At 40.5% G+C, this 25,012-nt stretch overlaps 1 protein-coding gene across 1 annotated transcript in view; it reads right to left on the reverse strand.

Moving 5' to 3' along the window:
• The window catches only part of phlpp1 (PH domain and leucine rich repeat protein phosphatase 1), a 45,489-nt gene that overhangs the window by 15,094 nt on the left and 5,383 nt on the right, over window positions 1–25,012 (reverse strand). The gene's annotated exons all lie outside the window — the stretch shown is intronic.

The following is a 25,012-nucleotide window of genomic DNA, read 5'->3' on the forward strand; positions in this document are numbered from 1 at the left end:
TGAAGACAGCTATACAACACCACTCAAAAGCATATACTTTCATGGGTCACTTTGTTTGGTACACCATGCATTTAAGCATGCAGACATGGTCAAGATGTGCAAGCTCACACTAAGAATTGATAAGAAATCAGATTTAATTAATAATGGATTGGATTTATATAGCGCTTTTCAAGGCACCCAAAGCGCTTTACAATGCCACTATTCATTCACTCTCGCATTGACACACTGGTGGAGGCAAGCTACGGTTGTAGCCACAGCTGCCCTGGCTACAACCATCGGCCCCACACTGGTGGAGGCAAGCTACGGTTGTAGCCACAGCTGCCCTGGGGCAGACTGACAGAAGCGAGGCTGCCATATCGCGCCATCGGCCCCTCTAGCCAACACCAGAAGGCGGTAGGGTAAAGTGTCTTGCCCAAGGACACAACGACCAGGACAGAGAGCCCGGGGATCGAACCGGCGACCTTCCGGTTACAGATACGCTTCCCAACCCCCTGAGCCACGGTCACCCCCAGTTGACTATGTTGACTATGAACTTAGCGAGGTTGCAGGTGCCAGATGGGCTAGTCTGAGTATTTCAGGAACTTCTGATCTATTGGGATTTTCTCACACAGCCATCTGTAGGGTTTACAGAAAATGGTCCAAAGGAGAGAAAATATCCAGGAAGCAGCAGTTCTTTTGGCCTCGTTCATGCCAGAGGTCAGAAGAGCTTGGCCTGAACTCTTTAAGCTGAAAGGAACGAGAAGTAGCTTAAAGAGAAGTAACTTAAATAACCAACCGAGGAATGCAGAAGCATCAATGAATGCACAATGTGTCAAACCTTGAAGCAGCAGAAGACTCTACTGGGTGCCACTAAGAACATTAAAATGAGGCTACAATTCGCATAGGCTGACCTGAAATTCGATAACATCCATCCATTCGCTTCCGCTTATCCTTTCCAGAGTCGCGGCTGGTGCTGGAGCCTATCCCAGCTGTCATAGGGCGAAAGGCGGGGTACACCCTGGACAGGTCGCCAGTCTGTCGCAGGGCTAACACATAGGGACAGACAACCATTCACACTCACATTCACTCGCACATTCACACCTAGTGGCAATTTGGATTATCCAATTAACCTATCCCCACAAATTCGATAACAGAAGACTGGAAAACATCGCCTGGTCTGATAAGCCTTGATTTTTGTTGCAACATTCAGATCGTAGGGTCAGAGTTGTCTGGTACGAGCAAGGCATAGTGAAAGTTTCCCATGAATATAAAGCACAAGTCAAACCCAGCAAACAGGCTTTAACCGTTCTACTGATTATTTGAGTCTATATTTTGTTATAACAGTGCTCTGTGCTAAAAGCTCACAATGACACTGGGCTCTGCACTCTGGACAAGTCACTGTCTGTTGCAGGGCTAATACGGTGAGACATTCATGTTCGCAAGTTTACACCTACGGTCACCTGACCACTGCGCCACCAAGCTGTCAAGATGTCACTCAAAAACCAAGCAAAAAAAAACAAACAAACAAAAAACAGCAACCCGATGAACATTCAGGCAGCTCAAAATTGACAATATTTATCCGGCTCGCCAAAGAGAGCTAACATCACGATGCAGGCTTAGCATGAAGTCTAAACATATTAAACACAACTTTCACCATTGGATGCTTTGCTTTAGACTGAGAAGTGAATAGTCCAGATTTGCATTCAAAACAGTGCAGCCCACTCTCAAATTCAACCCCAGGTAAACCTCTTTTAAAATGATGCTTTTACAATATCTGGGTCTCATTTATTCAGTTTCACCCGTCTGTCTGCCTTTCCCCCTTGCATGCATCTCTCACTTCACTGCTAGCCTGCCAAACCTGACAGTCAGGCTGCTTATCAGGCGTTCTGTCAGCCAGGCTGTGTTATCGTTCTGTCTAAACATCTACCTGCTTTCTGTCTACCTCCACCTCCGCAAAAACCTCCCTGGGCTGGCGTGTGCTGTCCTCCTCCCCTCTATCATCTCGCCTTTCTATCTGTCCAACTTGCCTGCCTTTGGATTTCCCCCTTGCTATCTGCAGCTTCAATGTTTTGCTTTCGCAGCATGTTTAACCTCATTGCTTTCTAATTTGGCTAAGAGATTTGTGGCATGGCGCAAGAAGTTTTCCTTTCCAAGCGACAGATGGTCATAGAAAAATGTCTTTTGTCCTGTGGCTCGCTCTAAACTATCCACATCTTTCTTGTGGCGTCTCCTTCACACATTATTCACTTCCTTCTAAACGCTAAGCAAAGCAGGGGCTGGGGAGGTGCAGTGGAGAGTTAATGGAAGAAAGAGTCAGTATGGTAAGCAAGTGAGAACTTGCACACACTCTCATGGCTTTAAATAATTCAGGTCTTTCACATGCAGATTGTATCTTGTGTGGCACTGCATGAGCTGGCGTAGTTAAGACGACGGTCACGAGAATACATACACATTTTAATCTGATGATTATCAGATTATCTTGCGAGAGATGCAGAGTTTCAAACCGACCCAGGATATTTATTTATTTATTTATTTATTTATTGAAATTAGCAAAGCGCCTGAGCCCTAACATCTCCTCAGTGGTGCAAGCTAATCTTGTGCTCACAGCAGAATCAATAGTCTCGTTTGCAAAAGGATATTTGCTCTGACAGAATGCTGAGTATGTAACACAAAACACTGTTGTTAAATGTCAATTACGAGTCGTGCATAACTATAGTGGAGAGCTGTATCGGTATTCTTAAAACTACAGGGCGGCTGACAGAGGGCAAGGCTCTAAAGAAGTTTAAGATAAGAAATGAAGGAGCAGCTCGATTTTAAAGAGAAGAAAAACTTCTGTGAGCAAAATATGAAGTGAAACATGGTAAACACACGCCACGTTTGCAGCTTAACACACACTTCAGAAATGACAGAAATATGTATTAAGCAGAAAAAAAATCTATTTATGTGCATATTATGAGTCATATCGGGTCTGTGGTTCTAGGCAAAAAAGATGACTCTTACTGTTTTATGTGAAGATCTGCCGGTAACAACAGCTTAAACAAGGTTTATACTGTGCACAAAGCTCATTATGATCAAAAGGATTTGTTTGTTTATTGTCCAGTGTATATGACAATATGTTTAACATTTCTTTCAGAATTTCTCTCAGTGCTCTGGCAGCCAGTTTTGACTTCACAGTAGGCATTAAAAGCTGAAAGCCTATTGGTGCGAATAAATGTGCTTTAATTAGCTTAAAAGATGTGAAAGGATATATGTAACATTCTTTTTCTGTTTTCTTACTTTAGGTTAATGCATTAATCCAATTAGGTAATTACCAATATTTTCCAAATATGTGAATAAGCGATTAGCTATCTCTGTACGTTTTAAATTATTCAAATCCTCACAGGCATTTTTTTAACCAAATATGTAATATCATGAATCTGGCATCTGTACTACGTCGCACTCAGCCTGAGATGGTGAATTCGAGATTCAAGGAGATTTTGTGTTAAGTGTAGTGCTTAAATTTATTAGACCGACTGTCATAAAAACAAGAAACACACAAATGTACTTTCTATTTAAAAATAATAATAATAATGTGCTTTACTTTTTAAAAAAAAAAGTAAGATCCATTACAGAAACAAAAAATGTCAGTGAGCAATACTGTTAATTTAGGGCAGCTGTAGCAAAAACCTTACATTGGTGGTGGTTAATAGATTTATTAAGAACTGTAGGTGCTGTTAAAATAATATATATCTGTTAAAAACAAAAACTCAACAAACTGTCTTTGTGACATTTCATGCTTGAGAATAAGGCATAAGTGAACATCACTGGATGTTCTGTTTTTGTCATTCATGCTGCCTTCAAAAAGAAAAAAAAAAACACAAACTGTTCCCTCTGTGCAACCCCCCCCACAACCCCCACTGTTGATCTCCACACTCATTTAATTGTACTTCTGAAACAAGTGGAGTGTGAAAGGAGCAAATGAAACTGAAGGTTTTATCTCTCTTTAAAGAGACATTATTACCATCCACTTTGCAGGAAACACCATTAATGATTTGTATTATTGTGACTACGTGTATAAAGTATTTTAGGTACAGACAAGAAAATACCAGACACTAGGAAAGTGGTCCCTTTCCCTTTTTATTCTTTTCACAGATTTGGAACATCATTCCTGTTGCATATAATTGCATATAATGATATTGCATGCGCAGCTTCAAATAAGTCAACAAGTCGTCTTGGCAAGACAAGACACGACAAGCCAAACACTTGTTTATACCTTGATCGCATTTCTAAATCCTAATGCCTCATTCACATATCTGAGAGGAAATAAAAGTCTATTACATTTTGCAAAGTTGGTTTCCAATTTAACTTTAGTCCAGTCGAGTGGCGCACACAAATACATTCACAAGGCAACAAACAAATATAACAGGTGTCTACTTTCAATTTCAACTTGTAATAAATGGTTCGGATAAGCGAGGTAAACAGTAGATACGCGTTTCCATTAAGAGGAAACGTGGGGAAGGGGAAGATTGGATAAGGAACTGAACTGATAACGTAAAGATATATTTAACAACTTAAAAGACTGAAATTTTAAGTTAAACTAAGACTGTTACTGTACATAGTTACTATCAGGTTGGTATCTGTGTTTACTTAACTCGACTACTGTACCTGCTTGAAACATATAAAAATGATCCAAATGCCATCCATGAACAGACAGAAAACCCAACTGAGGTACTGAAACAGGCTGGATACAACTTTCTCTTCCAACCTGCTGGCTGGCAGAGGTTACTAGCAGGAACATGTTTTCATGACAGAGCTTATGAGGAGAATGTGTTGCATTAAACAAATTATTCACAAGCTTTTAGCCTCAATATGTCACATGAGCATAGTCTTACTATTTTTAGGTCTTTTGTTGGAGCATGCTCTCTCCCACACAAGCATATGTGCACACATGCACTCATACACCCCACTCCTCCTCCTACTCTTATCCTCGCTGACATAAACACACACACACACACACACACACACACACACACACACACACACACACACACACACACACACACACACACACACACACACACACACACACACAGACAGTGTGACAGTGACAGTGATTAACCATCTTCATGCGTGCATCCATCCAATTCTGACCCAAAATCAGAAAGTGTTTTTTTTCCCTCATAAGGAGAAGAATACAGTCAGCTTGAGTGGGCTGGTTTTGTGCTAAGTTTGATAGCTACTCCTGTACTGACAATGCCGTTTACAACCATCTCACATGGACGTGGGATGACTGGATGGAAGTACATTTCAGTCTAGCCATGGGAATGCACAACGTAGGAAACAGAGAAATGGGTGCGACTCTGACGTGAGCATCCTGTTTACAGAGGTAGATCAGAGAAAACCAGGGTCTTTTCCTGGTTTTTGTAGGGGAAGGAAGTTATAGGAGGCATCTGTCATTATTCCAAATGCATGAACCACATCCCACTTGCAGTGAAAACATGATAAACAACGATGGGTGTTACTCAAGGTGGTTAGCTATCCCGTATTATATGGCCAATGCATAAGACTGTGAATTTGAAAAATAATAGTCAGGCTCTTTAAGGTGGGTGTGCTCATGTTCAGAAGTCAGTCTATTCCTAGCCCTACTGTATGTAGGAGCTGGAGTAGTACAGTTTGTGTGTGTGTGTTGGTATCTAAAGATGGTTTCCTTCCTTTTCCCCAGGCTCAGGAAATAACAGTTTCCCTTCCACATTAGGCTCAAATATTCAAGTGTGTGCACCACTACTGCTTTAACACAAACATAAATATGCACAGACTCACAGGATGAAAGAACAAACGGCACTATTAGAAACCTGACTTTCTCTCAATGTTGAAAATCTTACTTCTGCAAAAGCTTACAGGTACACTCTGAAATCTGCAACTCAATTAGATTTTTCACTAGAAGCTATTCAATTCATCGGTTTCTGAGACGGCCATATATTTATTTATGTGGTAAACGATGCAATGGAAAGAAATAGCACAGCTTATCCAATTTTGCATAATGTGCTAAGCATTTGCATACTTCCCCATAGTTTTATTGCTTCTCTATGTAAGAATAACTTTCTTCCTGTAAGCCCTTGTGGGCTCGGCACCTCTGAGTATAGTTAAAAAAAATTAATCATTAGTAAAAATACTTGTTCTGCTTTTACTGTACACACAAATGAGTCCCTAGAATCCAATTGCAATACTTGGAAAAAAAATAAAACACATATAAAAACACCGCTGGTTAATTTCTTCTTAAAGAACACTTCTCTCTATTTTTGACTGCACAATCTTCCAGTAAATTCCAGCTCCAAGAAGCCTTTGAAAATCCTGTACATCCTAAAAATACTGAAACAGTCAGAGCGAGAGTTAGCCTGCAAAGGCAAATTTTGGTCAAATAATGGTCCCACTAGTCTTGCGTCCCAATGATTTGAAATGCAATCACTGATAAGAGAGAGAAAATATCCAGATGACAAAATTATACACGCCAAAGACCATTTTAGTCTACTGCTATGGTAGCACTTCCACTTCTTCAGTTCATTTCAGGACTTCAGCCCTGTGAAACACACATTAATGTTTAATTTAAGATTAAGCACGAAGATGTAACAGCTACTACTGACACTGAGGACCTTGCCCTCTCTGAATACAGACATCTATATTGTATGATATCTACCAGCAAAGTATATAGTTTTTTGGGCAATAACGTCCAGTGACATGAAATAAAGAGCCCTGAGCTGACTCTGGCGCACTAGAAAATCTGACTACTGATGCCCTGATGTCCCCGTCATCCGTCATTGTTAGCAATCAGTCAACTAGGCCAGCCTCTCTACATCCATCTCCTATTTAACAGATCAACACTTCTTTCTTGTGGATCTTCTCGGTAATAATAAGAATACAACCTGACATCAGCACACTATCTGTAAAGGACTGGGCATGCCATACCGTAGGGCATCAATGACCCACATAAGTCACAACCGAGCATGAGCTTGTAAAGACACACTTGTTTATTAGAAGCAATGACCAATCCAATTTAATGACTGGCAAGACTCTGGTGATATATAAATGCTTCCAAGTCAGTATATATATATATATTGCTTCTTTAAATGCAACCAAAATGAATCATATAAATATTTAACTGCATAGAAAACCGACTAAAAGAGACTTTGATGAGATGTCTTATACATTTACAAAAAGGAAACTGGAGTTGAGAGGAGTTGTTGGAGATGTAAAACAGTAACGTCAGCTGTTACTCTCCAACACAAAATAGATGCTTCTGCTTCAAACATATACAAACACAATAAGTCAAAATATACCTACTCAAAGGTGACTTGTCTCAGGCAAGAGAGTGATATTTGTCCTACATTTTACTTGCTGTGTCCCTCAGTCTGAGTCTTGCTATTCCTTTCTTTATTTCTTCAGCAGTACTCCTTCTCTGTGGAAGACTTGAGGTGATTACTCAGATGAAAAGTGACAGGCAGTGGTTGATGAGCCATGCTCGAAGGTGGCAAAAGCCATCACGGGTGACAGACTGCTTGCTGTATTCATGTTAATACTCCACATTTTCCCTTACATTACATTTTTACCTCTCTGTACCTTTCAGAGATATACACAGGCTGAACTGTGAATGTGCGGTAGTGATAAAAAACAACAGTGCACAATGGAAATTTTTAGGAAGGTCTCAAGCCCGTTTAAACCGCACAGTTTCATCGTTTTTGTAATGAGTAACCCTTAATTTGTAACTTCGTAATCCTACAAACCGCTCTTTAAAACTTTCCAGATGTTACTGCACAAACCGGTCCAAACAGACAGAAGGGATTGCTTTGGCCTCAGGGACTAAAGAGGTGTTGATGTGTGAAATGTGTCAAGCTGTCCTTTGTGTAAAAAGTGATAAGGAGATGAGGTGGATGTTTGCATGGGAAATAAGTGTTCCTGCATTATCACTGCGTGACACTAAATTTGCACAAGTGCTTAGAGTTGGGCAAATACAGCATCTGTGTATTCTTACTTACTTTGTGCTGAGCATGAATGTTCTAAATTTCCCTGTTGTCTTAGGGCTCAAGTCTGAATAATTTAAACTTTTAAAGGGAGGCAAAGTTTAATAAAATGTTCAAGGGTCAAAATATGAAACTGTTAAGAATTTAGTTTTTGTTAGATGAGGAAAAAAAGATCCTCCCTCAGCATCATGTACATTATGCAAATGTTATCAGCGTAACATACTAAACTAATAGGATAAACCTTAAAAATATTACACATTCTCAATATTAACATGTTAGCGTCGTGAGCCTGTTGAGATATGAGGCCAATATCTTGTAAATTATGTATGATAACATGTTGGCATACATCAAGTGTTATCGTGCAATGTTATCATGCTAAGCATATTAACTTAGCATGATAACATGGTAAGCTAATGTAAAGATGAGATGAACGTAAAAAACACAAAAATATAGACATTAACATATGTGAGCCTATTAGTATATGGGAACACTATTGTCTACTTTATGTTAGTGTGACAACATACTGTACTACGATTAACCTGAAAAACATTAAGCCAATATTAACTTGTTAGCATTGTGAACTTGTTAGCATATAGGGGCAGTCTCTTATGCTAAGCTAAGCTAACTGGAAAAAGTTTGAGTTAAAAAGTCAAGAAAAAATACATTTTTAAAACAATATTGTTCTAGTCTAGTTTAAAGCTCGTTTATGAATGCATCAAAAATATTAAAAGCCTAAAATTAATGGGCAATAATGTAAAAGATCGAACTACTGTGGCTAGCATAAAGCTATATTTTTTCTAACATTCTGAATTATTCAGATACCTAGTAATACCTTATAAATCAGAGAAAGAGAGCCTGCTATAAGTATAAAAATGTCATTTTGATGAGTAATCTTTTATAAGGATATTGGATATGATAGGTAGTCTACTGTCTGTGTTCACTTTTTTCTAGTGCTTTAATTACTGGCTCCAGTTTGAGTTACATTCAGCTTCGAGCTCCTGTCTGCTGTCAGTGGACATCCTTCAGTCTTAACAGCACAGCCGAGGTGATGCCCCCTCCCCCCAACAGTAGCACAGCAGAGCCAGAGAGATGAGAACTGGAGTCTAGGGTATTGTAGTGACCCAGGTGCCCATGTGACATCACTCTATCACAACAGAGAGGATGAGGTGGACAATTATTAGTGTGAAGGATGCCGTAAAATTCTGAAAGCTCATCTCTTTTAAACTTGTCACCAAGGAGGGTAACATGCACACACACGCAGACACTACACAAAATATCACTCTCTCAAACTCTCAGTCCAGTGAAACACATCCTGAATCCAAATGAGGTCACAGCCTGCGATATCTTCTCCATCAAACCATTATTACCCTTTGCCCCTGGGAAGAAGGGAACTAAACAGTCCTCTGCTATTAAAGGCATTGTACAACTCCAGTTATCAGGTCATTGCATTACCACCCACCACCTGCAGGGATAATGCCCGGATGCAGAGCAGCACTGGGTAAAGGAAGGGTTGTCTTATCTGAAGATGAATTTGTCTTTAACGCTGCCTTTTTTGTCACTTCGCTTTTGCCCATTTGCACACTCACTTGCACTTCTGCATTTTTAATTTCTAACGTTAGTTAATGCATGCTGGCGAAAGAAAAAAAAAAACTCAGTCCACTTAATATCATTCCATATCAGATCATATTAACCTGAGATAAATCAGTACTGAAAGGCAGACGCAATTGCAAATGCAAACGATGTATGAATGTGTAACATGCGCCTGACCGTTGGCACGAGGAGTTATAAAGGCTCAACAAGTGTTTAGCGAATCATCCTGTGCAGCTATTTAAATATTAAATATATAAAGTTTGTGCCTTTAAATAAAAGTAACACAGTCCTTCAAGCCACCCATTACACTGGTAACATGCTTCATCACGTTATTTAAAAAACACTAAACACCACTTAGGTGCAGTGGATAGAATTGTATTATGGATGCTTCAAATTCAGGTGCTGGCATCAGGGTGAGAGAAAAAAAGATGTTCCCCAGTGATTTCCTGCCAGTGAAAGGGTTGGATACTGACGTACATTTGTGCTCCCCCTCTCTCTTCCCAGCTCCACTCCTGCTGCTGTTATGTAATGAGTGCGTGTTATGAAACCTTACATTGAAATACACAGGCCTCCCGGTCAGCTAGCTCACACATTCATACACAGACACACAAGAGCTGTGGGGATTTTTTTCATTTATTAGCTTTTCTTTTGTATTCAAGTGAATGCATACAGTTTTTTGCATGGGAGCGTGTACTACAAATTAACTGAAAGCATGGGTGTTATGAGTATATGAGTATAATTCCAAGGCTGTGGAAGTTTGTTGGACTCCCAAATTAATTATTAGTATGCTTGTGCATCATCTTTTTCTACAAATGCAGAAAAAGATGAGGGCCAAAAGGCATGTTAAAAGCATCAATAGTGGAAGCATGGCAGTCTAGTATAAGGCAACAGAGAGAACGATGCAAATAAATGGAGCTCTACGGAAAGAAAGAAAGAAAAGTTGACGCCAACAAGAACAAGATAAAAATGGGCTAAGATGAAGAAGTGAAACGATAATAGATGTAAAGACAAACAGATGCACAATATAAACAGACGGGATGAATTGGCTAGTGGCATGTTCTGTCACCTCAGGCAGAAAGATTCACAAGAGGAAAGTGCAATGAAAATGTTATGGGAGTAAATCTCAGTCAGCAGTAAACCTGAAAATACACAAAATACTGTCGTTTCCAGCTGACAGATTTAGAGTGGTAATATAAAATCAGTGAGCTAGGTTTTGTAGTTCGGATGAGTTATGTCTGTAAATTACAGTGGATGATTTCCGCTGACGATGAGTATTCATTTTATTGATCATATTTTGTTTAAAATACTCAAAAAAGTTTTTTTGAATAACAAAATAAGTAATAATAGCTCCCCAAAAAACTGTCACTGCGATAATTTAACTGTAATAAACATCTCACGAGAAGCATAACTAAAATGTCACAGTGACTGTCCATCATCTGTTCTGTAAATGATCAGTTCAAGTTATCATCATTGTTATTATTAGTATTATTATCATCATTGTTATTATTATGTTAGTAACACAAATGACCTAAAAAAAAAAAACCACATGTTCAGCCAGTATTGGCGGATTGCTTCAAACAGAAGTAAAACCTTTTTTGTGTGTGTTTTTGTATGTTTTGTTTAAGAAATGAGGCGAGAAGAATCAAGATTCAGTCACTTGCAATAGCTGTCTAATATCTTGCCAGCTAAAAGTCAGATGTAATTCCTGTCAAACCCTTCTTCTAGCCTTTATATTATATACATAACATAATGCTGTTTCATGTGGAGCTGCACTGCATGCTGAATTTGTCCTCTGGTGTGGAAGAGGTTGGCTAAGTAGGGAAATCATAAATTACCAGCAGGTCATGAACGCGTGAGAAACAAACGGGAGGTTGCTAAGCTTTCACACACAAAATAAAGCAAGCCTGCACACGTGTGAACTGAGTTACTGCTGTGTGATAGTAAACTGGCAGGAAAGCCATGGTGTCCAGTTATGTAATGCGTCTCTGTCTTACTTGCTTCCTCTCTCTCTCTCTCACACACACACACACAGGTTTCAGCTCTGTGTGTGCGTGCATATGAAATATTTTATAGGACCCTCAGCAGGACCAAAATTCCTCCTTTTTCCTACACATCTTTCTTCATAAACCTTGTATATATAATGTCAGGTTTCAGTATCTCCAGCTGTTATTCACACTTTGTTTTTTCCTCACTTTCTTCTGTCCAGTGGTTCAGTGGCTGTTCATGTGGGTAGGGAATGATTTCTAGCCCAGGTTACTCACAGCCTGACCCCTCTCTTGCTCTCTCTCGCTCTCTCTCTTTTTCTTGCAAACCTATAAAAACCTTAGCCATCTTTTGAAATATACTGGTACAGGCAGTACCCGAAAGCAAAAAAGAAAATTAAAACAAAAAGAGAGAAATGACTGCATTTATATTAGTGCTTTATTCAGCGCTTCTCTCCATTTACAACCCCAACTAGCCCACCCATCCCCTGGCCCCACCCACAGACCTCCACATGCCAGTGGTCCCTGCAGTGTGTCCTCAGCACAACCTGTGCCATTATGTTCAAGGATACACTGTTGACAGCTATGGGTCACTGCAGTCTGGGCACAGGGTGGCACACACTCATGAATGATGCAGCACTCGCCTTTGGTCTTAACAGCTCTTTGACAAACACATGAGGAAAGCTAGCACACAGGAAATGCATGCACAATGTAACAAAGGCTGACTGCAGTGTAGTATGAAGTTGCAATTAAAGAAAATCCCAAAGCAAAGAAACAATGCCGTGTTAACAGCATCTGCCTCGAGGAGTTTTTACTTAAACCCAATATGAACTCAAGCATACATTCACAAGCTCCTTTAGTATGTTGGCTATAATGTTTTATAATTACCATCAGAACTCAGTACACGAGGGGTACCTTAAAATGTGAGACAACATGCTCTTCGGGCTGTGCCAAAAAGTCTAGCAAACAAAGGTTTTCTGTCATAAAAATAAAGGGCTGTTTTTAATCCAGTTCAATTCAATTTTATTTAAATAGCACCAAATCACAACAACAGTTGCCTCAAGGCGCTTTATAGTGTAAGGTAAAGACGCCACAATAATACAAAGAAAACAGAAGGAAGGAAAAACTCCCTTTTAACAGGAAGAAACTCCAGCAGAACGAGGCTCAGGGAGGGCAGACATCTGCCACGACTAGTTGGGGGTGAGCAGATGAAGACAGGACAAAGATATGATGTGGAAGAGAGTCGGAGATTAATAATATCTAATAATTACATGGAGAGAGGTGTATAAACACATAATGAGTGAAAAAAGTGACTGAAGAAGAAACACTCAATGCATCATGGGAATCCCCCAGCAGCCTAGATTTATTGGAGCATAACTAAGGAGGACTCAGGGTCACCTGATCCAACCCTAGCCATAGACTTTATCAAAAAGGAAAGTTTTAAGCCTAATCTTAAAAGTAGAGAGGGTGTCTGTCTCCTGAATCCAGATTTTTTTTTTTTTAAACCAAAGGAAGGTCTCTCCAAAGCTGCTATTACTGTTTTCACAAGCTGAGAGAGCACTATGTCTCATTAATGACACTTTGAAGAAAAAGCCGAGCATTTGCTGGTTTCTGGCTTCTGAAATGGGCGGTGCATCTTCATTTTACTTTACAAATTATACTCAAGAGGCAAGATGTTTACTGTGGCTACAGTTATGCATGTACAAAAGCAAACAAACCATACAAAGATATTGACCAGGCCTCTAGAAAAGTTTTGAGTGCAAATTTTCTCATCACTGAATCAGAAAAAAAATGCTCTCCTTTAGGAGCATTATTTTTAAGATTTACCCAAATCGTGCAAGAGCTTTCACAGACACACATATTATGTTATCGTTCGCAACACTGGTTGCTCATCAGCGCTAACACTGTGTCACTTCAGCCTCCGCATTCTGTCACTCAGCAGTTGCTAATGGCCTGCATACAGCAGCAGCAGCCTGTTTCTGCTGCACTCTATACAGCCTTGATAAAGTGCAGTGCCTTATACTGTATGTCGGGCTTAAAGAAAGTGAGGTAGGGGTGGGGAGGTGGGTACAGTCATCTTAAGCACAGTACAATAACACCCATCCAAACAGAGAGGTTTAGGCTTACCCACCTCACACTCAACCCCCCTGGGAAGTGCATCAAGGGAGGGTGAAATACGAGAGCTAGGGATGAAGAGACGGCGGCGATAAGGAGCAGGCTGACAACACCTCCTGCTGATACAGTGGCTAAAGAGGCGAGATGAGTATAGTAATTGGTAAGCGAGCGAAGGTTTGATGTTGAGCAAAAGGTTAAAACTGATAGCGGTGGGTTGCACAAGCATGGAGACACACACTCACGCATTTGTGTTTACGTCGGTGACTAATTAGCATACAGGGACTCCCATGTGTTTGTCACCTTGGGCTTCCCTGTTCATTTGTACCACAGCATTAATAATGCTGACAGTAATTAAGATGGAACATTTCACATACACCCTTCTCTTCTCATCATCATGCCACTGCCCTTTTCAGCAAAACTAATATTTCTTCTTTCAAATGGCGAGAAACGAGAAAATAATGGTAATGCGTGGATGACAAACTTGACATTTGGGATATTTACACACACACACACACACACACACACACACACACACACACACACACACACACACACACACACACACACACACACACACAGTCAAACAGTATGTGGTATAGGCACAGAGCACCATGGCTCTAAAAAGAAAAAAAAAATAACTTCAATAACACCAGAATGAGCCAAAGTCAACTGCAGAGTCGAAATCCCCCTCTGCATTTCAGCACGGTCCTCCCGTATTAATGATAATAATAATAATTGTACTTCATATCTGTAAGCCACCAATTTAATTAAATTAACAATCTAAAATAGAGGCTTTTAATTGAGATACCAGAACTTCACTTCCACAGCCTGAAGGCCGTCACAGACGCCCATTAGAAGGAGAAAATTTAAAGGTCACAAAAGAGCAAAACTGCTACAGATAATCAGGTGGATTGTTTGAGTCATGGCAACACTGACGACTGCGATTCCATGACATTTGGAGAGTTCTAAAAAGGCATAAACAAACTACTTGTTAATTTATGGACAGTGTTCATAATGAAGCTCCAAAGGCCTTAGAAAGTTAATGTGACAATAAGTAAAAATCATAATTACAGGAGCAGGAGGATTGCCAACTCTCTGTACATTTATGTATATATTTTACTGTTAACTCCTGCACGGCAGCTAAATCCCTTTTCTTCATATTTTGTTAAGACCGAGACTTTGTGTGTGTACCTGTCAGCCACTCGCACATGATGCCTTTAAAACTCAAAGGCTGAAGGCATAATAAAGTGGGCAAATGGATTAATCTGCCTCTAGTGTATTTCAGTTTACAGCCATGTAGGGCTGGGTTATATCATACCATTCACGGTAATAACGGTGTAATTTTGGGCAACGATAGGAAAATGAAATATCGCGATAGAATATGGGTAAAATGCGCATGCGCAGTGCCTTTGTTTACATACGCACATGGCGGCGACGCAGAATGAGAAGAGCGAAAGTGGATCGTTAAATGAAACGGATGAATCAGAATTGGTTTGTAACAATGCTGTAACTTCAGTGGTGTGGAACTGGTTTAGCTTTCGTCCATCAGATACACAACAAAGCACTATTTTTGGTAGAGCATGCTAGCGGGCCGCCGTTATTACCGTGTTGTTTGGAAAATACGGCACACTTAAAATCAATCCTTTGATTTTTCTGAAAATCGACAGTGCCCCTTATAATCCCGTGTGCCTTATGTATGAATTCTGGTTGTGTTTATTGACCTCGAAATGATTTTATGTGGTACATGTTGCTCGAATCTGTCAAATGTTTTAATACGATTTTGCTAAGCTACGAAGCCGCACCGCTTGATGGATTGTCGGAGCATTACGGCTATCGTAGGCAGGAGCCTCGCGGAGTGATACGTACTGCGCTTCAACATAATATTACCGTATTGTGTGTGTATAACCTCTTTTTAAGTTTTGTGGATATTATACATGGTTATGCTGAGGATATATCGGCCAATTTCCACTGGAAATGCCTTTTGGTTAAACTGTCAGCAAGGAATTTGCACTGTTACGTTTTCATATAACTTTAATGCACATAAAAAACAGCTGCTTGTTTAAGTGAAAATACATTGATGGGGTTTTTTGCACTAATAAAGTTGTGGAGTTGTAAAGTATTTTGTCTAGTGTCAATTATATCATCAGTTATATCGTTATCGCAAATTTTCAAATGTATATCGTGATAAATATTTTTGGTCATATCGCAAAAAAGGTTGGGAACCGCTGGCTTAAACAACATGGCAATGCAGCTTAACAAGTAAGTATAGGTCGTTGTGCTGTAAAATGCTGCACAAAATGCTTTGAGGACAACAGCGATGATCACCATCAACAGATGTGATATTATCGACTGTGTGCACTGAGCATGTGCTACAAATCAAAGTGTAGACAGATTCCTGCTTAGAAAAAAAGAGGCAGATTTAAGTGGGCGGCAGCAACATTTTCATACGTGCAGAACTAGAATAGCACTGGAGTGAGCTAGAGACTGGCTGAATACCAGAGCAGTGTACAAAATCATAAAGAAAGCGTGTGTGAATGGTGGGATTAATATTATGCTCGGCAGACTGAAAACTGCAGGCTGCTTGAGGCTCCTGTCTGAACTTGTTTTTCCTCATATGCAACGTGCCATTTGATAGCAGAGATACACTGAGCTGACGTGTTTTGACCATTACTGCAAGAAAACTGTAAATCAAGCTCAGTTAGCCCCGTCTTTATATGAGCAGTGCATAGTGGCAAAGACAACTTTTTCATTCCTGATTGATTAGCTGTTAAAACAAGCTGAAACACAATCAAATCAATTTCAGTTCCAAGCATTACCTGCGGGTAAACCAGACATACAGATAACAAGATCACTTCTTATAGTAAGTACTTAACCTTTGCCGCCATTTATTATCAGAAGCTATAAATGACCCTCACAGCTTGGCTAAATCTGGCACATATCCACCGAGGTACTGCAGGCATTCAAGTTATTCTGGGATCAAATACATTAAGGGTTGCCATGTTGGCAGCATGGATGTGTGGCGTCACACTAAGAAGGTGCTGAATTTGAATCCACTGGCTGGCTGGGACCCTTCTGTATGGCGTTTTCGTGGTTCGAGTCCTTGGGTACTTTCACCCAAAGTGCTGCACTATGTCCAACAGCATGTCCAACTATGTCCAACAGTATGCTAATTGGTAATTCTAAATTAGCTGTAGGTGTGAATGGTTGTCTGTGTTAGAGCCACAACAGATTGGTGACCTGCATGTGATTTTAAAATAATATAAACATATAAACAAATGTTGAAACTAAGAAATAGTATTGTTGTTGTTTTTTTTTAATAAACACTTATTTGGTATTTAATATAAGCGAACAGACCCTTTCTGTCCTCTCTGTATGGCTGCTGTTGCAGCTCACTTGGTTGAGCAGGAAAACCACATGCTGAAAGGCTGCAGGTGCAGGTCATTCTGCAGGTCATTCTCACTACCCTCCTGTCTACTCTCTACTGTGGCTGTCTAAAAATGACCAAGAAATCAAAAACTCTGTATATAAGGGACAACATTTAAAAAGAGTAAAGCTTAGCACAGTCTGCGTGGCTTCTTTTTGAAAATCCCGGACTGGACATCCTCTTATAGAGAAGATAGACCCAATATAGTTCAAAAGCCAGCACCTGCCACTGTATCATAGTATGACATGGATTACTTGCACAGCTGTGAAGGCACCATTAACACTAAACAACATAGTGTAAATACAGAGAGAGCATCTGCATGATGAGGTTTTTAGTGATCTGTTAATTATCTATTGGGGGGTTTTAGCTTTATTAGATAGCGGAGTAAAGATTAGACAGTGAAGCAGGGAGAGAGAGAGCGTGAGGAAGGCATGGGTCAGGCTGCTGTATTTAGCTTTGCAGCACACAAGGCCCTGCTCATATAAGGAAGACCACATTCTGCACGTATCCCAGCAGTATGACTCTCTAGTTACACAATTTGCTGATAAACTGGCCTGACCAGGCCAGGCATCAAAGGAGGCCCAGAACTGCTAGCCAGCTGAAACCCCGTATCATCCATTAGCTATCAAAACTGCAGCAACTGCTCTTCTTATTTTCCAAACACAGAAGTGGTGATGCAACACAGTAGTAAACATACCCCTGTCCCAACTTTTCAGGTATTGTCTGCAAGTCACTGCATTTTACAAAGCTGTGCTCAGGCACTAATAAACCAGTGATTTCTGCTTTTTCTCATTCATATTTCTAGCTATTTCTATTAAAAAGCCTACTTTTTTAGATAGGCTACTAAAGCTTGTCCATGAAGACTGCAAGTCAGCAAAGCCAGTTGTTCTTTAATACCAAAGAAGGACAGTCCATGAAGCAATCAGACTCCAGATCTTTGCTTGAAGCCTCAACTAGTCCGACCCAGAGCAGAGAGAGAGAGGACAGAGACAAGAGAAAGCCTTTCACACCAGTAAATGGACAGAGGGCAAGAATTAAAGGGCTGTGCTCTTGTGATGATGCAGAGGGACAGAACGAGTGAATGAATGAAATTGTGATGTTGTTGCACATTCCCCTGGCCCCACGTGCTCACTTTTCTCTTTCTTCTCATTCTCCCTCCTCCCTCCTTCCCCTGTCCTTTTGTTTTGTTTAAAATTTAACAAGGTCTGGAACAGCGAAGGGCTGAAGCGGGCATCCGGGGTGTTTTGGCTCAGCTTCATGTCACATGCAGGGGCCATGTGAACACAGTGGCACTGAGGGAGAGGGAGGAGGGGTGAGGGGGTGCCAGGGTGGGAGGGCAGTGAGGGAGAGAGAGGGAGAGAGCAAGAGAGAAGGGGGGGTAGTGAGAAAACAAAAGAGGGAAAGTCTTTAATCAGAGGAGCTGGGAAAAATAGAAAAGTGGAGGCCAAGTGAGAGTTGATAAAAGACACCAAGTGTTTATGTGAAAGAAACCACAAATGAAACAGGAACTGCTGACAGAATGTCACTGGGCAGAATAAGCATGCGCAAGAGAGTAAAATCCACAGGGGAAGGACACGAGAGAAAAGTGAAGGGTAACTTCCTGGTGCAGCAAGTGACGCCTTCACTTTTTTCCAGGACCTGGGTAATTATCAAACTGCACAGCTAACAGAAAGAGACTAACAAATTGCCCTGCTGATGACTGAGACAGGCTGCACACAGGCCACAGTTTCACCTGTCCATTCTCTAAAGGCTGATGTTGAGCCTTCACCTATACAGACACACCACTATTATACAGTTAGGTCAAGAAATACTTGGAGGGTATACCTATACTGTATGGTTGGACACAATAATATTTAAAATTCTTATTTTAAATACTTGAAACCCATGGACTCAAACAAAAATAAAATAATAAAATAAAGGACTTCCTCTTTTCTGATGCTCTACCAATCCTTTAATGCTGTTTGTTGGCCCCTTTGTGCCAGCAGCTAAAATGCATGCTCAAACATTCACATTGCTAATGTATATCTCTCTGATGCATTTCTTATTTGCATGTATTGCTTCCTCAACAGCATGCAGTGGGTTCACAGCAGCGACTTCAAAAAGCAAATGCTACAGCTAGAATGATGGAATAGACCACACCTGTCTATAAAAAGGGGTCTGAGACAAGCAGTCACTTGAGAAAGAGTTGTGATTCATGAATTTTGACGTAATCCCGTTCAATTAAAGATATAAATGTCACTAAAATATATTTTGATAAACAGTTGAAATGCCAAAAATACATATGAACCTAACTGTTAACACCCAGCGCCTATGACAAATCTTACCTGTATAAATGTTTTGGTAGCTGCTAATGATTCTGTTCAGTTTTGGGAAATGTAACGCATCTGTAATAATCCAACTGGGACAAACTGAAATTGTTACACTACTTATTTTGATATTCTAAACACCAAATAGTGAAAGAACAACAGTAACCTGTTCTATTAACTCTTAGATGTGTTTCTGGCCAATTAATGAATGCCAGTAAATTATTCACTTTCCTTTAAGATGTTCTTTTCGTTAACTATCCAGTTTTATCAAATAGTTACAATTTGTTTCTTTCTGTCTGGTGTTTGGTGACAGGCAGGTGGCACTGAGTGGGTTTTTGGTGTATCCCACCTGGATACAGGGACTACTTTGGAGCAAACAGCGCAATTAAAGCTATAAGAATAAATTAAAAACACTATGGCCAAGTGTGATCAGATTAAAAGAAGAATGGAGCGCTATGGATATAACATTTTCGAATTTTAAGTATAATATCTGTGCATGTGTCTTGTGCAGTAATCATGCAAATCTGTTCCAGTAAATCACTGGCGTGTGGTGGCATCCTTCTTGTTTTTTAATAACCTTTCTTTCTTCATTCGCTCACCAATGAGGAAGTACTTTCATTGTGCTTCAGCATTTTTTTGAGAGAGATGAACTTCAAAATAGGTCAGTTCATATCAACAGATATGTTGTTGATATGAAATGACAACTCTGTCCACTTTCTATTAGAGCAAAGTCCAAAGAAATGAGCTCAGCTCCACCCAAACACACCTTATCTAACTGTGTCCAGATGACACATACAAAGATTCAAAGACCGCCTGGTAACTTTCTTTACACAATAATGTTTGCAAAACATTCTACCTCCTTAGCTTTTTCTGTTCCGTTTCTACAAAGCAGGAAAATGTATCTGTAAAAAAAAAAAGAAAAAGAAATACAGAGCCACCCCAAAAAGCAAAGTGATCCTATCTTTTCTTCTAATGAAAACAAAAAGCTAAGACACTGGATTTTCAAACACAAAGCAAGCTACCCTGTCTGGAGACGTGGGCTTTGTAAAACAAATCAGTCTAAGCACCACTGGAGTGGTGGTATTTAAAGAAACATCCAAATTGATACAGTTCTGTCCAGTAGACTAGCAGGCAAGCAGGCCGCTTTTTTTGGGCCTCTTTAATGCTGAGAGTTGCAGATGTTGTTGGGTATTAGGCTATGCTGCTGCTGATCAAAGCTGCATAAAGTCAGCCCCTGCTGGCCGGCTTCTAATCCCCCGCTCATGGATGTGGTCGGGGCCAGGGGCTGGTGCTCAGCTCGGGGACAGTCAGCCGAGCCCGTGACCCTCCCGAAGGGGGAACCCTTTCATTGCTTTTTGTTTGGTGAACATCGACTATTCCAAACCTCCGAGATTTCCGGGGAGCATTTGGCAAGGGCAGCTTGACAGACAGCTAAGAGGATGGGCTTCTCCCACAGGGCAGGAAAAGCCGCTGCCCTTCCCAACCCCCTTTCCCAATTCCCTATCAAAGATGTGCCGGCTGGCAGACAACAGTGACATATCAGCATGACATTGCTCAGCCTAGATTCAACTGTTTACAAAGGCACTTTCAGCTGCATACAACCCTGTTTCTTTTTTACTTACAGTGTTTACACAGTGGGCATGCTATATACCCAAGCAAGCAAATCCACGCACGGAGACAGCAATCAGACAGAGACTTTTAAGCGTCTAAAAGCAATGATGTTAGCTGTTGGTTTTTGTCATTTATTAATAAGACAACCAGGAGGGTGACCACTAATTGTCAGAATGAAAAGCAATAAGCAAGGAAAGGATAGAGATATGGGAAGATAAATGCAAACTGTCAGATGGTGTGAGGGAGGAGGAGATGCGAGAAAAGATAGCGAGAGGAAAGGGAGGAGGATCGATCATGAGAGAAATTGAGAGAGGGAGGATGATTCGGCGTGAGAGGAGAGAAGGGGAGGGTGGTGGATGTCAGCCAAGAAGGCAATCTATATTAGACAGAACACAGTTCCCCTTGCTTTAACTGCTACAAGCTGACACCACCATCCTCTCCAAGTCTGCCTCAGTAGACACACACGTGAATCCTCCGAGATACTAACATCCAGCTCAGCACTGAGACTCTATGGTCACTATTCGTTTAAGAGCGCTTGCGCACGTGCGGCTCGCATGTGAACAAAAGTAAAATGCATACAGTAAATCTATTCTTTGATCGCTCAGTTTTCTCTTGGGCACACGGATACACTAGTGAAAGCCAGAAAAACCTCAGCGCACACCAACACATGCGTATTGGATTTGAGCTCTGGAACGTGTGAAATCTGGTTACACAATTACATAATGACTCAGCAATGGGCCATTTAGAAAGACCATTAGCTGTCAGGCGAGAACGTGAATGTGAGGAAGGATGAGGCAGCCCCAGTGCCTCACTTCTGCAGAGATGATGCAGGAGCCTTTACACACACGGAGATCCTTTGGTTCGGCTGCGTTTTATAGGTTTAAGTGAAAGCGACACTTGAATATTGCAAATGATCAACATCGCCGAGCACCAATAAAACATCATTTGATTAACAAAATTCACCCAAAGTAAACCGCTGGAAGGCATCCTCCTACTGTTATTATGATAACCAGTAATCGTTCATAAAAACAAAAAAACAAAACAATGACAAGAATCGCGCAGACTGTCCTCCTTCTGCCTTTGAAAATGTTTTCATAGAAATGCAAGTGTGAGTGTGGGAGCAATCTGGCGCGCTGACTGTACGAAGGGAGCAACGTGGCACTGACAAGACAGAGTGAGTGGTTTTCTGCTTGATAGCTGCCACAGAGCCTGCTGGAGAAAGCTGGGAGCTTCATTAAGCCTTTAAACCCTGCACAGTCCTTTAAGTCATCACGTCACTAGCCGCTGCCGCCTCAGAGAGGCCCCTGAGGTAACAGTGGAAATATACTGTCCTGAAAAGAGATTTCACAAAGCTTTGAGAGTAGTCAAACTATTGCAATCTTCATGAAATGTTAACATGTTCCTCACACCGTAGGCAACAACCTGCCCAAGATTCCACCGAGACTTTATTATCATATGATAAATATAATAATAGAAAGCTACAAATCTTTTAAAGATGTGTAAGAAGAGTGACAAATTCAAGGGCAGCTGAGCGTGAACACTTGCCCCCCACACACCTCTACAACAAGAGGTGGTGGCTCTGCTTTGCTTTAGGAGGCCATGGATCATTTGAGTCCACTTGTATCAGAGGGGGAAAAAAGTTGTTCTAAGTGATCACTTTCAACTTTTTACATCAAGAGCAGGAGTGGTCTCTTACAGGATGACTGTGCCCACATACAAACCACATGAGGGGTCACTGAAGAGTTTGATGAGCATGAAAATTAAATGATTAATATGCTATGCATACCAGCTGAAAATGCACGAGAGACTTTGGACCAGAGTGTTAACTTTCTTCACCTCCTTCACTAAAACACTCTACATCAGAATATCTTTTGAAAGAAATTGGTGATCAGTGCCAAGGTACATTGGTTCTGGTGGCGTGCAGGGGTTCAACACATCTGCGTACCAAAATGAAAAGAGGTGATGACCTGATAACAACTATCAAAATTTGGAGAAATGACATATAACAGTTCAAGCTGATCTCACAGCACATTTTTTAATGTTTGTAATGACAAATTTCCCAACATTATTTGGTGTCCCTGAACATGACTGGTGGTGGAGGAGTAAGTCATTCTTGACTTTCACACCAGAGACCCATACATTTCTTCACACAACATTTGTAGGGTATGTGTTACAGATATGTCATATGGTTGTGTTTAGATTTAGCTATTAAAAACTACTTGGTTAAGGTTAGGCATTACACACACACACACACACACACACACACACACACACACACAGGCAAAGACATTTTCCTGACTATTAGACACGTTACCAAGAGACTGAGCAGGATTTTCCTTTACAAAGCAAAGAAGTCTCTTTAGGAAAATGTATGGCGGCAAAAGAATTGGGCTCAATTAATCTGACACTTTGTTCATATATTGTTTGTTATTTTAGGCACCAAAGCTCCTTGGCTAGGTAAAAGAAAAATGATAGCAGTTTGGGGTAAGGGAAACCTTTTTACAACAGGCCACCTGCTTATACTCTAGATTTAATTTTTTCCTATGTGCTTTAGTTAGTAAAATTACATTTATAGTTCTCAGATTGTCTGTTACACATCTCTCAGCATGAACAGGACACACAAACACAGAGGAAAAAATAAAAAATAAACAGTTGTGGAACTTCGAAGGCTTGTGTTGAAAAGGTCCGGATAAGTGCAGAAAACTCCCCCTCCCCCTTTAAACAAAGCTTTCTGTAAGACGCGGAAGGAATATTACTGCCATTTTTAGATGCAGTGGAATTAACCCAGGTGATGACAAAAATGCAGAATATGTGCAGTGTTAGCCTTGGCCTTGTAGCTAGATCCCAAAGCAATAAAGTAGTCAAGTTATTGCCCGAATGTTGCAAGTAAACACCTGAATATCAGTGAGGCCATGTTTCAGTTGGTCTTGAGGGTTTGCAAAAATAAACTGAAATAAAAATGTTACATTTCATTAAAATTGTGCACATAATGTGAAAAACCAATATTACTCAGATTACAACGTTAACGGCTACCATAAACCTGCAAAGCTACAAACATTTTTAATCAGGAAGATATTGTGTTTCATAAAACCAGAGTCATTATTGGTATTATCTCTGCTTTTATTAGTTCTTCATGGCTGATTCTTCCTGCCAATTTCACCTTCCTGGCGCACAATGACGACATGGGAATTACCTGAAAATTGGGTGCAGTGTGCTGAAACGGCTACCAAAACTGACTTCCACAGAAGCTTGAGCTATGAACCTGCATGGAACTGAAAGGAATTAATACCTTGATAGTTTCTAGGCCCGTGGTCATTAATTTCACTCGTAAGGCACACCAAATCTTCCCACTTTAGACCTACAGGAAACTGCTTTTCAAACATTTCAACTTTAATAGAGTACGAAGTAGAGCTCACAAAAAGTAGCTGGTATGCTTAAGTGCATAGATGAGAGTGTTTGCGACGCCGCGTAGGCTAATGAATCTAAATAATTTAGCATGCTGCTTTGGTTTAGTTAAGAACTTCAGGCTCTTTGCCTCTAGAGAAAACCCTGTGCCAGTGTGTGCATGTCAGTATGCCATTTCTCTTTAAAACAAGTCTACACACACACACACACACACACACACACACACACACACACACACACACACGCATATCTAGAGAGAGACAAACACTACTACCTCTGGGTAATGGAAAAGAAGCACCCCAGTAGGGGGTAGGTAACTTCATTAGCTTGCTGGACTGGAGATTTGCAGTCATGAGAGAAGAAACTGGGTTACAGAGTAACATTGAAAAAATATAATGTTTTAATCTGAAATATTACAATTTTTACTAAACCGCACCGTTGATTAACAGAGAACTTCTGTTTGCTTGCTAAGCGATGATGCATCAGCCCTGTTTCCAGGTCAAAGCATCTACTGCATTGACTGAGGCTGTTGTCTTTTCAACATGTTGTAATGCTTTGCGCCTTGTTTTATTTAATAAAACAATTTCCCTCAAAATAATAAGTGTT

The sequence above is a fragment of the Rhamphochromis longiceps genome, linkage group LG18, assembly GCF_057381845.1.
Source record: "Rhamphochromis longiceps isolate RC_006_pf linkage group LG18, R_longiceps_female_GT1.1, whole genome shotgun sequence".
In the NCBI taxonomy this organism is placed as follows: domain Eukaryota; kingdom Metazoa; phylum Chordata; class Actinopteri; order Cichliformes; family Cichlidae; genus Rhamphochromis; species Rhamphochromis longiceps.